The sequence below is a fragment of the Lygodium microphyllum genome, chromosome 4 (genome assembly GCF_053477565.2).
Source record: "Lygodium microphyllum isolate KBCC chromosome 4, Lygodium_microphyllum_v1.1.10, whole genome shotgun sequence".
Taxonomy (NCBI): domain Eukaryota; kingdom Viridiplantae; phylum Streptophyta; class Polypodiopsida; order Schizaeales; family Lygodiaceae; genus Lygodium; species Lygodium microphyllum.
The window spans coordinates 36,109,447-36,126,231 of record NC_141138.1 but is presented as its reverse complement, the minus strand read 5'-3'; positions in this window follow the sequence as shown (position 1 = coordinate 36,126,231).

The window sequence follows — 16,785 nt, the reverse complement described above, 5'->3', positions numbered from 1 at the left end:
GTTTAATAACAAGGTCCACATGGTTTAAGAAAATAAGCGGACGTATTAGCCACGCATGAGTACACGTTAGCTAAGTATAATTGGATGTAATATCCTCGTAAGGCTTCCGTCGTATCATTGTTGGCAACTGACAGTGTTCAAGATTACAATTGCATTGTTGCACCAGCATACAAGTAGAGTCGCTGTCTTTTCCGAGGAGGAGAGGGAGCTCCAGCTCCCCCCCAACTCCACAAACATGGTGATGCCCAATTCTTCGGCGTCCTTCCCATCTTAAAGGTGTTCACAGCAAAGGCTACGAGAGACAGCAGGCCCGGGTTGAAGAGGATGGAGTTGACCATTAGCATGTCTATCTCTTTCGGACCCGCGATATTCTTGCTGAGGAGGCGTGCGCCCACTGTGGCAATGATGAGCGCTTGTGTCTCGGCGTAGGCCTCCAAGTCGACGGTCTCCCCTTTCTCCGCAGGCGAGAAAAGGCATAGGCGTCGTCATTCATGGTAATGGTAGACCTTGGGGGGGGGGGGGGGGGGGGGGGGGGGCGCCGCAGCAACACCCTGTGAAATAGCCCGCGTCGGCGCGGGCTGTTTCAGCTCTATTGACGCCACCATCAACTGTCCGAAAGGCAGAAGTGCAAGGTAAGGTTCTCAAGACTCGAACCGTAATGATGTCACCCACCCCATCCTTGTCACAAAGATGTGAGTTGGCCACGAACACCCAAGTAGTGATGGCTTCAAGAGTTCAACTCAAAGAACTAAACGTCGCTCGCAAGAGGGGTCTGCTTTTCCATTGATCATCATAACAATTTAGCCATCAACGAGTTCAACATTCCAAGGGAAAGAACTTGCACCAGCGTGAGCTATTTTTGGGCCCCTCTTCCTATCATTCATCTTGTCCCTATTGTCGATAGATGGTAGAGACAATTTCTCTACTCAAGGCACACACGCTTCATGCTAGCTTGTGACTTTGCAATATGTAATATTAGCATGTCCCATTCAAAGAGCTAGTTCCTCAAATGACATGTCTAATAAACACTTTGCTTAATGTAGAATCTCTAGTGCCTCACCTTGAGTGATAGTTTGCGACCTTGGATAATGCTTATGGCTAGAGATGGGGATAGTGGTCAGATTTGTTTTGGGGATTTGTATAATCCTAATGCTCGGTTAGTATAGAATCACAGGGGATTCACTAGTAGTAATAAGGAGACATCACTTGCGTGCAAGAAATGTATGAAAATACCATTTATCTACCCCCTATTTATGGGACCTTACCTTATAAAATGTACCTTCCTTCCCTTAAATAACCCCCCTCCCTTACACTCACGTGGTACCATACGATAAACCCTAGTGGACCCCCTGGGTATAGAATTCATTCAACCAACCTAGCTTGAAGTTCCAAGAGACTTACTTTACACCTCTAAGGCTCATATTACCCTGAAATTCAAGCATTCAAGAAGGAGTTGCAAAATGTTGTGCAATGTTGTCCATATTCTTCTCAAAAACTAAAGACTTATGAGAAGAACTATGCTATGCATAATCTAGAGCTTTTGGTAGTCATCTATGCTCTTAAGCTATGGCAGTATTATCTATTTGGTCGTAGATTCACCCTCATCATCGATCATAACAGCCTAAGATAGATCTTCACTACTAGTTGAGCAAGAAGTAGGGTATGAAGTGTAAATGCTGAAATAATTGTTAGTGGGGACAAGCCACAAGCCTTATTTCCCATTATAGGGTGGAGGCTTGGTGAAATGCAAGATATCACTGTTCTATCTTCTCATTTTGTAGCCTACAGTTGTAAAGTGCTTCTCCCAATGTGGATCTAAAAGTCTTGGATATGAGGACTCCTCACTAGCCAAAACCTGAATAAAGGTTCCTCGTTTAGACATCCAAACCATCTCTTACCTTATGTGATTGTATCTTCTTCCACACTTAAGATCCTAGACTCCACCAATCGTGGCTAGCCACTTCCAAATCTTATAGACATTCTAGGGAGAAAAAACCTAATGGAGCATCACCTACCTCTATCTTATCCTAGAAAACCATATCCCCCTCAACCTGTGATGTAGAAAATGGAGGCAATTTCTCCTTTTTCACCCTCTTTACTTTCTTCTATCTCAAGAAAACATTAAGAACGACACTAGATTGAGCACATTAAGGCTCTCATCTATATTCATTTTTCCTTATGTTTATCTCACTCTCTCCCTCTCTTCTTTGCTTGCCTTGCTTCCTTGAAGAATCCCACATTGGCATGGGAAACTTCAAGTGTGCAAATGGGGCATGGGGGTCAATGAGAGGGAGAGAGAAAAGGAGAGAGCGAGACAACCTGGCCTCTTAAATAGCTCCCTTAAGTGCCTTTGATCTCATTTAGCTTCAATCAAAAGGCAATAGCCTTCATGTTGCATTTCACTAGCATAGAAAATAAGCTAATGAACATGGACTACCCATATATGCTGCCTAGATCAGTTGTTATTGGGTTTGGAATTTGAGAAAGTGCCCACTAGTTGAAGATGTGGGGGTAGATGGATCTCTTGTCCACAAACAATGGAATCTTCTTCCAATTTGTGTTAAGCAATGTCCTTTAATGATATATTGTTATGTTCTCAAGGATCAAGAATTGTTCACTAGATATGCAATACACATGGATTTCATGATCATCCTTGTGTAAAGGGAGTGAGTCGTGGAATAAATAAAACTTTTGACGTCTTGCACTCTAAAGTTATGGCCATGCCCATCGTCAACACCTAAATAGGTCAAAGTGTCAATTACCTAAGAGATGGTACTTGATCTACTAAAGAGAGAACATCATTCAAAGGATGTGAGATTTGGTGAATAAGAGTCGAATGAGTTGCCTAAATATGTCACATCCCAAACAATATAAAGAGAATTGAATAATGTATTTAGCTTGCATTTAAGAGGCCCAAAAAGCTATGGGGTAGTTTGAAAGGGATTGAGAAAATATTGGATTTGAATAATATAATCGGTTGCCCTTTCATATATAGTATTCTCTTTCCTAGTCAACTAGCTCAAACATGTAGGTCAGCTAAGATGTAAACACTCAGGAGCAATGGTGTGGATATGGTTAATTGGATGCACTGAGGTCATAATTTGCAAGATACATGGGTCCAATTTGATCATGTGCATTGTTTGCTAGGCTAGTCTACAATGGAAGCTCATGCTTATGAGCCATTTCTTTAAGAGCTACCAACCATCACTTGTGGAGAGTTTGGGATAAGGGGCCTTGACAATATGGATTTTAGGAAAGTTCTAGGATTTGTGCACTATAGACCATAGCTACTTCCATGTTGATAAGGTTAAGGACACAAGGCCAGGTTAGCCTTATTGACAATTGATGTATTGCAATATGCACTCCTCATGATGTCATTGTGTTGAAATAGTAATTTTCACCAAGCTAATTGTACTCGAATATGGACCACAAATAGCTTCTTGGAGTCATAAAATTTTCTCAATTTCTTAGATTCTTCGAAGTGTTCACGGCATGTTGCTTTATCTTTTCGCTCCAAGAACTTAGTTGAGAGGCATGATCTTATTCTAATTAACCTATTAATGAGGAACAATGGTAGAGTTCATGAAGCTTGGGAGGTAGCTCAAAGTACAAGATGATGTGTTTTTCACCTCATACTTGAGAGGTCTCAAAATCCATGCTTGCAAACCTAGGATTATATCATTGATGCAATACAAGTTGTGTGGCTAAAGAGAAAAAACATAGCTTCCTTGATAGTGTGGGTTCTCATGGAGTGAGCGATCTATTTATGAATTTCATGGGTGGTCAAGATTAATGGGAAGGGTCTTGTTCATGTTCAATGCTTATAGAGGGACTAGTAGAGGTGGAACGTTGAGATATCTAGGGTGGGACAACTAGGCTTGGTCGAGTACCAAATACGTCCTAAGACCAAAAAATCGAGGGTTTATTTTCATGGATCCAATGCTTTTTTTTTGTTCCATTTCCATCATTTTATTTTTTAGCTATGTTTGGCAATTTTCATAGTGTCTCAAAACATTTTGACATAGTTTGATGGGTTAAGAGCAAAGAAAACATGCAAATGTTGAATAGATAAATAAATTATTATTTCATGCTAAAATTGGTGAAGGCATGAAGCTCTCGCCCAAGATAGCCACATAGAGACAATGTTTGGATGATATGCATCAAAAACCATGCTAAGATGCTAGAAGCTAGATCGATCACTCAAGTGCATCAACAAGAGGTCAAATTAAATTTCCCCTATTCTACATCGGAAGAACTAGTATTTTGCTACAACAAAGCCTTCTCTTATCCATGTGTGTTCAAACTAAGCAAAAACAACCAAAAATAAGCTATCTACGAGTACTTTTAGTTAATAAGATGCTATTGATGCAAGATTTGATCCATCCTATGGAATATTTCTCATGAAATTAGTACATTTCAACATTATGAACAACATGATCTTAGTATGGATTCATCTTGCTCTCTCAAGTTAGTGATGCCCTATGGCCTTAATCAAATGTCTCTATCTCTAACCCCCCAACCTTTTTTCCCCCACCACCTGCTCTAGGAACAACAAAGACAAGACAAATTGTGTCATCAAGCATGGGACATAGCTAGAAAGCTTCAACTTGCCTAGCTTCAAACCCATCTCCCAATTCCACCTTATACACACTTCCACTCACTATGAGACAAGCACACCCCCCCCCCCCCCCCTTGTGGCATATACAATGAAATCAATGGCATCTCTCCTCTTCTTTGATATCAACAATGGAATAGATCCACTAGCCATGGTGCAACTCTATCTTCGTGCCCTAGTACATCCAATTCATTGTTTAGAAGGGTTCGAGGACATGAATCGAATTAGGTTTATTGCATGTCCCACCCCTTTTACATAATACACCCCTGAGTACACAACCTTATCACATAGGTACACTCTTAAAGATGACAAATCCATCAACTACCACCTTGATATCAACAACAAAGCAACACCTTGAAGACAAGGGCTTGTATACCATGATCAAGAGCCTAAAAGCAGTTTAAGGGACCAACACATTCTAGCAAGGGGTTTACATTAACCTATCATGCCAATGGCAAGAAAGAAAAATTAGATGACGACAAAGGAAGTTGGGAAAATACAAAAATTTTCAAGTGGCTATGTGCTTAAAATAAAAATGGATAGAATAAGTAAGTGAAGTCCTAGTTTCTTCTAATGGGTAAAAAACATCAAAGTGGAGCCAAAAAAAAGTGTGGAGTATTTCTCAAATGGTATAAAGGATACATGTCGTTGGCTAAAAGGGAAAAATACCACGCATGTAGTGGAATATCCCATATGAAGCAAGCTATGAAGTCCTAGGCCAAATGCAGCACATTGTGAGTGGAAAAGGCATGGGCTAAAAGATTTTAGGGCACCCGCACAACATAACCCTATCCATTTAAAGTTGAAACAATGAATAGGTCATTCTTGTGTGTGCAATCTAATGAGGATTCTTGTTGCCTATGTTTCTTGCCTTGAATCCATGCCATAGCTTGAGCATGAGAGTGACAACATTAGAGAGTGCATGTGTGTGATCAAAGGCTTCTTCTATTCTTCCCTCTTGTGTCTTCTTCCTCCATTTTCTCTTCTTCTCTTGCTCATAGCCTATAGGTATGTGATAGACACATCAATGAGGCAATTGTATAAGGATCATGAGACCACCAATGCTTCCCTTTCATGGTTAGACTAGAATGAGAGAGTTGATGGAAATAGTGAGTCCACTACAGTGAGCTTGTGAGCTCTCTTGTGTGCTTTCTTGCATTATTGGCCTTGAGTGGAGAGAGTGCACTAGATGGATTGGAGATTGGAGTATGAGATGTCCAGTGTGCTTTCTTACATTATTGGTCTTGAGTGGAGAGAGTGCACCAGATGGATTGGAGGTTGGTGTATGAGTCATCTAGTTGAGAACTAGATGAGTTGAGAGTGAAACATGCATGAATTCATATGCATTCCCTTCATATTCCCACATGTTGAACTTGGATGAGGCAATACTAGGTGATTCCACCTTTTTCCTATAAAAGGAGGGCTTATAGCCACATGATTAATATCATTTGTGCTTATTTCCAAGCATGGATAGAGGGAGCCTGTGGAGTGTGTGAGATGGTGCTCAATTGTTGTACTCTTTGATTCTCATAGTGGATTCCTATTCCCATACACTTTATCATTCAAGTTTGTAGTTAGTGCATTGTCTCTTCTATTATCCTAATGTTTGGAATTGCTCTTGTAACAAATAACAATAATTCTATAAGAAAACAATACTTACTATTTGATGCTTAGGCTCAATGCTTCTAAGAAATCATTGGTGTTTGGAAATAATAATAATTGCTCTTGTAACAAATAATAATAATTCTACAAGAAAACAAAACTTACTATTTGATGCTTAGGCTCAATGCTTCTAAGAAATCATTGGTGTTTGGAAAATATCTACATAAATTTTTAGCTTGGTTCTCTACTTTTTGAGGTTTAAGTTTTCTTGTTTTATAAATTGCCCATATATTTTTTACTAAGCAACATTTGTTAATATTTACATCTTTGTAATTTATGGTGAATTTTCACTCTATATTTTCATTTCCACAGTAGAATATGGTGTATCTTTAAAGACATATTTGTGTGTTTGTTTACATATGAATTTCCACACATGCAAACTTTATCAAATGAAAGTACAAACCATAATTATTATCATAGATCGACATGAATTGAATTTGGCGATCTTATTTTTATGACATGATAAGCTAGGCCAACAATGAACTAACTTGTTACTAGTATATAATGATGGAGATAATTATGTATGCCATCATCAATGTGGTCGACAAATAGTATGCAACTTTAAGAGGAACCACTTTTCTATATTATGTCATCGAATCATTTAGGTTTGAATGAAACACATTTTGGATATCTAAAGCAAGTTAGAGAAGCAAGGTTGATAATAGGGCCATGGCTACCATAAAGTGCACTAGGATGAGATATGATAGGTAGTTGACATGCTCACTAGAATTTTTCAAGAAATTTAATGTACTTATTTGTTCAACATCCTAAAGATGCTCCCTTGATATGAGGGGCATCAAAAACCTATGACTAAAACCCCAACCACTTACTACATAGCCTTTAAGAGACAAGAGTCTCATAACTACCATTTTCATTGATTTCAATTCTTGTGTATTGTTAAGAGTTTCAAAGCTTATGGATGAGCTTCGTGTTACAATTTTTCAGTACATAACATCAAAAATGACATACTATACCCCTCACTCACCTTTAAGCAACGATGATGCCAATACTTAGATTGTCACATGTATATATTATTTTTCTATCTTACAACTCAACATTATTGTGATATAGATAGGATCACATTTTAGAAACATGAAAAATAATATTATTAGTATGCACAAGCTTAAGGATAGCTAGTATGCTACTACATTTAGGGACAAGTCTTAAAGGCACTCAACTTTGGGATATATAGAATTATTGTCATGTCTAGAAGATAAAGACATGTTATTTTAAAGTAGCATTGTGATAAGGAAGACACTTGAGATAATTGTACTTCAATACTCAAGACAGATGAGATATATACTCCAATAATCTCATTGTGATAATAAAGACAAGCCATAAATCTTACAAATTACATTTTTGGCCAAGGACATGCTCAAGATACGTGAGGATTAAAACATGTCAAAATAACAAAGTGATAATCAAGGAAAAAGTTAGTAGTCTATTTGCCAAATGCCTAAGTTATCAAGGCTTTTATGGCAACAAAGCTAATCTTTGAGCCTAGAATCACAAAAAATAAGCCATACATGTATATAGATCGTTCATCATTTTAGCCAAGGATTTGTCCCAATATTATATTTTTCACAATTTCACACCATTTTTTGGATTTTTATGCTTGATCAACAAAGCATTTGCCCATCTACCATGAAATCATTAGGGTCCCTTATTTTTTTTCTATGGTTATATTGAAGATAGGTGATAAGCCTTATAGAGATTATTCTCAAGCACATGGAATTATATAGCTTGATTTTATGCTGTACTTTCTACTAAATGATAATCCTACTAATGCATTCCTAAGTAAACTCAAGTAAAGTGTATAAATGCCATCATTGCTCAATGATACAATTGAATATATGATGTTTTCACTAGAAGTGTAGCTTTGCAAGTATAGAGTCTAAGGTGATACATGGCATTCTTTTCAAAGAACAGAGGAAGGCCCTTGCAAGTCTACTACAATCATGCATTTCTACATATCAAGAAGATGCTATAGAATAAAAACAAATTCTTTACTATCCTTGAGACATGTGTGGTATACTTATGTAGCCTTCAATCCCGTCCTATCTTTTAGCAAGTTTCAATGAATGCATTTATGTTTGAATACTTTGGCCTATCATAAACATTGAATTTAACTTCTCATATGTGAAAGAGAAAAGAGTAGGTGGGCTTTTGTTGAGCCTCACATTCACAACTGTGAAACTCTTTGTGCACAATAAAGACACCTTATAACAATACTTTAAGTTTTTACCTCATACATGAGACTTGGAATTCTTTCTAACTCAAAAGTACCAAATCTTCACAATAATGTTGAAATAATTGTAGTTGACTTCAACTTTGGTGTAAATTTCCCATCCAAAGACATGATGAATGGCCCTCTTTTCTTTTTGGTAACCAATCAATTTGGCTTAGAGTTAGTCATTGGTCAATCTACCCACATAATTAATCATTGGTCGAACTACCCACATATCCAAGTTCAATCTCAAGACTTGTCATTTCTATTTAATGATGTAATTGATGTCCTTTCTAGTGATGCAACTATGTATTGAACCTATGAACCAATGGAAAATACCATGGATCATTACCAACTGGTCTATTATTTTGAGGATGATTTCTTCCTACCACATTACAATCAATCTCTCTCTCTCTCTCTCTCTCTCTCTCTCTCTCTCTCTCTCTCTCTCTCTCTCTCTCTCTCTCTCTCTCTCTCTCTCTCTCTCTCTCTCTCTCTCTCTCTCTCTCTCTCTCTCACATACATCCAAGCACATGCATGCATGTATATTGTATGTATGTCTTTATGCATCCATGTACATACATACATATGTATGCATTTGTGAGTGAGTGAGTGAGTGAGTGAGTGAGTGAGTGAGTGAGTGAGTGTGTGTGTGTGTGTGTGTGTGTGTGTGTGTGTGTGTGTGTGTGTGTGTGTGTGTGTGTGTGTGTGTGTGTGTGTGTGTGTGTGTGTGTGTGTGTGTGTGTGTGTGTGTGTGTGTGTGTGTGTGTGTGTGTGTGTGTGTGTGTGTGTGTGTGTGTGTGTGTGTGTGTGTGTGTGTGTGTGTGTGTGTGTGTGTGTGTGTGTGTGTGTGTGTGTGTGTGTGTGTGTGTGTGTGTGTGTGTGTGTGTGCACATGTGCAGTATTTTATGTTTAGGAGTGCGTTGTAAGTGTGATATGTTTCTCTATGTACATATTCATGTATATGGGTGTCACAATTTCAAAATTAAGACTAAAATTATTTTTAAATTTTCCAATAACCAAGCTATTATTTGTAAGAAGAGTTGAGTAATCAATTGTTATGATCCTTGAATAATAACTTAATTCATGGATGACTTGTAGAAGTTTTAAAAACATATTAAAGGCTTATATGAAATATCAACTTGGTAGATCAAATCCTCTTATTGTGCACATCAGGAAATCTTCTTTGATTTGATGGTGTACTTCATTTTGCTTGTATTATTTTTTGTGCATGCGCATGTTGGACATTTGATCTTCTGAATGTGATTGGGCTAGTGTGGACAAAGGTTCTTTGTTGATAAACTATGAGAAATACTTGCATAAATTCTATCATTGAGAAAGTATAAGCTACTTCAAACTAAGTTGAAAATTATAAAAATAGATATATCCAAGAAAAGTTAGTGTTAAAGTATGCATTGTGATTATTCATATGGCATTTCTTTGTGCCTATTGAATCCTTTCTTTAGAACTTCAAAAATGCCACACCATGTGTATCAAGAATCTTTATCACATGGTGTGTATATGGATGCTTTAGCTTTGCATACCTTGAACATAATAAGAAAGGGAGAAAAGAACCAATCTTGAGATAGCTACTTTGAAGAGAGATAAAAAGAAAAGGAGCCTTAGTTCAACAAGATTCTCTTGTGTGGTCTTAAGGTGTTTTGAGGAATTTGCATGGGAGGGCACACCATGCAAGACAAGGTGATTGATAGATACTAATTGCTTGAGTGAAGCAATAGGCTTGAGCAGATTCGTTTTGATCTTGTTGCCCCACCTCCTTCAACAATCCACAACTCATGACCTATTACATTATAATAGCCAAGTTTTTAAGTTGTAAAAACCTTGGATTTCAAGCCTTGTTTATGTTGTGATTAAAACAAGAGTAGTGTGATGCCCATCTTGGAAAACTAGCCTAAGAACAAGGGGAAAAGGAGTTGCTTTTCTACATACATGGGGGGGTATTCATGGAATGTGAACTACAATGGATGCTCACTTTTTCATATGATTGGTTGTCGAGTAGCTAGGCTAGGAAGAAAGAGGCTTGCTTTCCATTTGAAACAAACTTTTGCAGAGCTTTGAAAGATTGGAAGGTACAATTTTGTGCTTTATGAGATTGTAATATTTAAAAAGAATGCAAGGTAGGGAAGTTAGTTAGGGTGAGGAGAGAAGAAGAGACAAGGAGGGGACATAAGTATAAGTTTTTGTTTTTGTCATTTGCTATAACATGTTAATGAGTGATCTAGGGGTACAAGCTTGTCATATGGGCAGATTGCTTTGGAGATATCTTTTGGCAGGAGATCTCTACTCCATGCAAAAGGCTGGCTAAAAACTTGTGATTTCAATAATTAGGAAGGTGAGAAAAGAAAAGGGAGATCTTGAAATGTGTCCTTGATGTGTTGGATTTTGTATCATGAGTTATAGTCTCTCTCTCTCTCTCTCTCTCTCTCTCTCTCTCTCTCTCTCTCTCTCTCTCTCTCTCTCTCTCTCTCTCTCTCTCTCTCTCTCTCTCTCTCTCTCTCTCTCTCTCTCTCTCTCTCTCTCTCTCTCTCTCTCTCTCTCTCTCTCAATATAGTGTTTGTATTTGTGCACCAACTCCTTACTACACGATTTTTACATGTTACCTTACTAACTAACTTCTAACATGATTTTATATAGAAATGTAATGAATTCTAACCCCTAGTGGTGGCAATTATGATAAAACCAAAGCATTGTCTTGTCTACATCCACATAGACAAGTAAAAGTTCACATTTTCTAAATAAAATCCTTTGAGAGTTGCTAGATTTCAACGTTTCCTTCCAAGTCTTGGGAACTTGTGGCCATGAAAGAAAAATTAAAAGGCGGTTGCAAAGATAAGGATCCTCTAGGGAAATTTCAAATGAAAACTTTTCCATTGAAAGCTTTAGAAAATGTATTTGGGAAACGTGAGTGGCCGGCTAGTCAAATCTAAAGTTAGAATATAAATTGATGATAAAAAGCCCAATGTCTTGATCAGAAAAGTAATAATTGAGCTTAGTAAGCATAAATATCAGTGTTCCACAAACATTAGATAGGGAAGAAGTGTGAAGATGTTGCTCAATGTCCACTCTAAATGTTTTTGAAAATCGACACAAAAACTTTCAACTAAAGAATATGTGGGTTTTTTTCTCAAAGCTTCCAATGGCATCTCATAAAAATACAAGTAAACTCCACTCACACTATGCATTAGAAGACCTAGTTACAGAGAGTTTGAGGTGTTGTCTCCAATTTTTTTAGTTTGGTTGATACTAAACCTCACTTTTCCTTATCACTATTCACAAGTTCTTTTAAAGATTACAACTAGAGTTTGGACTTTCCGTTTGGGTGAAATTTAACATTGTATCAACTCATGGATTTTCCCTAGTGTTTTTATGGGCTATGGTTTTTACTTTTGGGGATAGGGTTGATAACTAGTGAGTCGTAAGTACAACAATGTAGAACATGCAAAACAAAAGAGTTAAGCTTCTTTCGAAAAGTCCAACTTCACTTTCTTGTTTGAAAGCCCTACTTCATCTTGTTTTCTTCTTCTTTTCTCTTTTTTTATTCTATGCATAGTGTTTGAGATTATAAATAACAGCGAAATTAACTGAGGAAACTCCAAAGGGATGTGAGTCGTTTTGGAGGAGATTCAAGGAAAACTCTTTTGGGAGAGCAATTGTGAGAACTTTCAATCTCAAATGTGTTCTGATAGTGAAAACGATCATGGATCCAACCTTTAATGTTGGTTACCACCTAATCCTGCACAGACTCGGGGGCCTGGCCAATTACATGTGAGATAATCAACCTTGAATGTGGAATTAAGAGAGCATTTGTGGGTTATTTAAAGAAATAAGGAGCTTTTGAAAAAGCTTATTGAAAAAAGTTTAAGAGGAAGAAGACGCCCTAATTGGAGGGCCGAGGGTTTAATTATCGTGTTTTTTAAAAAAACTAAGGCTGCTGGACGTTCCGAAATTACGAACGAGGGTTCTAAGTTCTAAGGTCTTACATCAGCGAGACAATGATGATGGCGGAGAGGAGTCAACCCCTGCAGGTTAAATCGAGCACGTTTTACCATGCGAGTTTGCCGCAGTATTGACATGCAGGCAGACGTGCTCCGCGAATCCGCAAAATCCCATTATTACCGACTTTTTTTCTAAAACTCGCTTATGGGAGTTGAATCGTAATTTTGTAACCCCCCAAAAACATCACATATCGGATCGAGCCATACAAATCAAAAGATTTTGCGCCAAGCGCGCCCCCATCCTTGCTTACGTAATCGGCAAGTTAAAATATATATATTGTATATTTCAATTTAGAAATTTGAAGGCCGCCTCTCGCATCTTTTCACTATCATTCCTCCTCTTGCCTTCGTAAAACTGCTGACTCTCTCTCCTTCTTCCAAGTTCCTCCTCCTCCGTAATTTTATTTACCTCCAGGCCTCCTCCTTCTTATTCTGCGTTCTGACGGTATCCCTTGATGCCTGCGTCTTAAGTAGTAGTTTCTAGTATTTACCACTATCCTCTACTTTTAACCCACGCATTTCTTTGCGATTTTATTTTTTTGTTGTTTTTTTTACATTTTAAGCAACGAGAGAATATTTCGTCTCGGGGCTTTAACCTGTTTGCGTCACCCGGTGTGAAGAGCCTTGCACACTTCGCAAGCAATTAAAATGTATATATTTATTTATTTATTTATTTTTTAATGCAGACTGAAAAAGCCGAAAGGCCATGCAAGTGTACAAGGTTTTTCGTATCGTGCTTTGGATATAGGCAGTACGTAGAAGATCCAGAAAAGAAAAATTAAAAAAAAAGGAAGTGAAAAAGCCCCAAACTAAAATATTGAAAAATCCTCCGTAAAACCAGCTTCGACGTTCGTCCTTCGATTTTTTTCTTTTGGATGAGGGGGGAAGATATTTCTATTCATATTCATATTTATATATACGTACATAATTGCTATACACACACATATATCTCTGTGCATATGTAAACTTCCATGTATATTTATATGTAAGACCTAGGTATCCTTGTATAACTTCCTGCAGTTACGCCTCAATCTTCGTTTTTCCCAACAGTACTCATAACTTTTTATTTCATTCGATTCAGAGCGGGAGAGCCTAAGAGTATCTCTCTTAGCCTTATTTTATCCCTCTTCTTAACGTGCCTTGCTTCCCCTCGGTTAAGTCAGCCCTAGACGTTATTACTTTGATCATTATTTCCCTTAGGATTAACTATCCTACCCTTCCATTAAGGCCTCCTTCAACATAATTAATTTAAGCAATGATCACTCCATGATTGAGTGGGAGAGCATTCTTCTTAGGAATGAAAGTCAATCATTCTTAGTGGTAGAGCATTCTTCTTTTTTGCTTTTCATTCACATTAATATTGGCCGGGTATGAGAGCACTCCATTGTTTGAGTTCCATAGCATTCAACTCGCTCCTTTAAGAGCATTAACTAAAATAGCTTCCTTCACCCGAAGAGGATCAACTAGTATACGCTAGCAACTTTGGCCTACTCTTAGTGCCAACTAGTTTCCAATACATGTGTCGGGTGATCAAAAGTACAACTAATGAGATTTGGTGCATGCTTTGTTGAGTGTACTCAAACACTAGTAATTCGAACAGTCATACCCTACTTAAAGAGTCTATTTATAATCAAACCTTCAACAAGAGTTTGACTTGCAACCAAAGCTCTACCACTTGTTAGAAGCTAGCCTCACTTTGAACCAGATATAGGAGTGGCATAAAAATCAAAGCTTTTCTCATATATTTAGAATCTATGTAAGTAAGTCATGGCTAACATAATAAAGAGATCAATATCATGCCTTGTCCATGTGGGCCTCATAGAGGGCCTATAACATATGCTCAGTGGCTTTTATCAATCCAAGGTGAAACACTTTAGAGAAAAGACATGTTAAGAAATATATTATAAAACTATTTATGATGCCCCCTTAAATGGTATGGTATATACATATATCTCCATATGAATTGCTCATCATTATGTATGACATAAGAGAATATTTGTGCTCTCTATCTAACTAAGATCACTCTACTTATATATTTTTTTTCTCTTCTTCTCACCTTCTCTTAATCCACTCTAACAAGAAGTTTCATTCTTTTTTACTTGACCATAAAGCCTCTTATTAAGCTAGATAATCTTAATACAGGCTACAATCTATGTCACTATTAGGGACTAGCCTTGTAGACGATGAAATAGACATATTTTATGAACTACCAAGAAAACTTATGGGTGTATCTATCAACCTATTCAAGTGCATACCGTGCTTTTAAACATGCTTTTAAAAGCAACTTTAAATGCCCATATAGATGTGTTCTTTTGTGGTTTTTAAATAAAACCAAGGAACTACTGTCATAACTCCATGGCTTTTCTATAACTCAACAAATTGCATGGCATCAAGAAAACATTGTTCAAGTTTAGGTTAGTAATTTGTCTATCCCCCTCTACTTTTAGTTGCATAAGCTTGAAGAGATTCACGATAGATGTGCTTATATAATAAAATAAAATAGAATAGAGAGCTGAACGGCCAAAACAATGAAAGAACATAGAGAAATAAAAAAAGGCCTCCATACTCTTTGAGGAACTTAAGAAAGAAGAGGTGGAGAAGCAAGAACAAGAGGATAAGAGAGGGGGAAAATTGCATTCTTTTTGGAATTGACGAAGAACTCCCCTCTTCTTATGGATGCATGAAGCTCTATCTTCACTTAGAGATAGAAGAAGATGTCTCCACTCTTATCTTTCTTGTTAATCAATGACCATGTACACAAAGTAATATGAAGAAAGACCACGTAGTATTTGGTTATCTATTAGGCTACATTAAGAGTAGCTATATGTCCCCTTATAGACACTACTTTAGGTGTATGTCTAAAAGAAAATGGAATACACAACTAAACTACCAAAAGTATGAGAGAATATCAAGGAAGAATAAGAAATATCCATGATCTTCAAGGAACCTAAGAATAAGAAGTGGAGAAGTAAGAAGAATAGAAGGAAAAAAATACGTTCTTTTGGAATTGAAGAAGAATCTCCCTCAGTTCCTTGTCAATGTACCTAACCTTCCCTTACTTGGAAGTAAGAAGAAGAAGAATCTCGCTCCATTTCTTGTCGATGTATGTAACCTTCCTTTACTTAGAATTTGAAGAAAATGCCTCCTCTCTTATATTTCTTATGTTTGTACAACCGGTGACAATTTATAAGCCCATGTACACAAAGCAATATAGATAATATAATAACTTCTTCTTAGTTGTATGTTGTGCTACTATTTGCGCACCCACACACACACACACACACACACCTATCGGTGTGTTTACATGCATTACTACATGCACGACTATAGTGCAGAAAACTACAAAATTAATGCATAGTTAGCTACACCTGTACACATGATCATGTAGTCCATTCCAACATAGCAAAAGCTTATCTAAGAAACAAAGCAAGCTTAAGTAAAATATTCCTTTCACATTTTCTGAAACCAAACAAAACAAAGAAATAAACTAACAAAATCTTGAACGAAAGGGGAGAAAGAATAATAAACATCCTCATTGTTCGAGGAAGGTTTGAAGAAGAAGAAGAAGTAGAAGAGAAGGGCAAAAATACAAGGTTTGGGATGTGAAGAAGAATCTCCCCCTATTCTAGGTCAATGCACACAACTCTTGTTTACGTGGAGATGAATGAAAATGACTCCTCTCTTGTGTTTGCAGGTTTTATAATCTTCCCTTTCTTTTCTCCTTCAACACATTTGCGTAAAAGTTCAAAATGAGTGGGTTCATGCTTTTGATTGTTATATCACCAAATATACATGTAAATTCATGTTTATACTTGTGAGTATCCAATATCTTTATGCATGTTTATATACATGTTTAAATGCATATAAAACATATATAGATGGTTATGACGTTAAAACATGCTAGAATTACTTTGGCAATATTATATGTGCTCCTTTCTATAGGTCAAAGCTCCCAACGTGTTTAAATGTGTCGTTCAAACTAAGAGCCAAAAGATAATAGTTTATCCCCAAGCTACTAAATCTAGCCAAGATGTAGATTACTAGAATGGATTATCGTCACCTTATTACAACGAATGGAGAAGCCATGTCATTCTCACAAGGAGTTGTAACCCTTTTCTATAGGCAACGCCACAACAAATCAACTTTTGCATGATAGGGAGATTTGTGAGGTTTATTGTAAAGGATTGAATAAGTGGTGGTGATTTGGACTTGCTTTATGGTAGCATTACAATGACAGAACAAGAACTAGGCAAAGCACTTCTCTA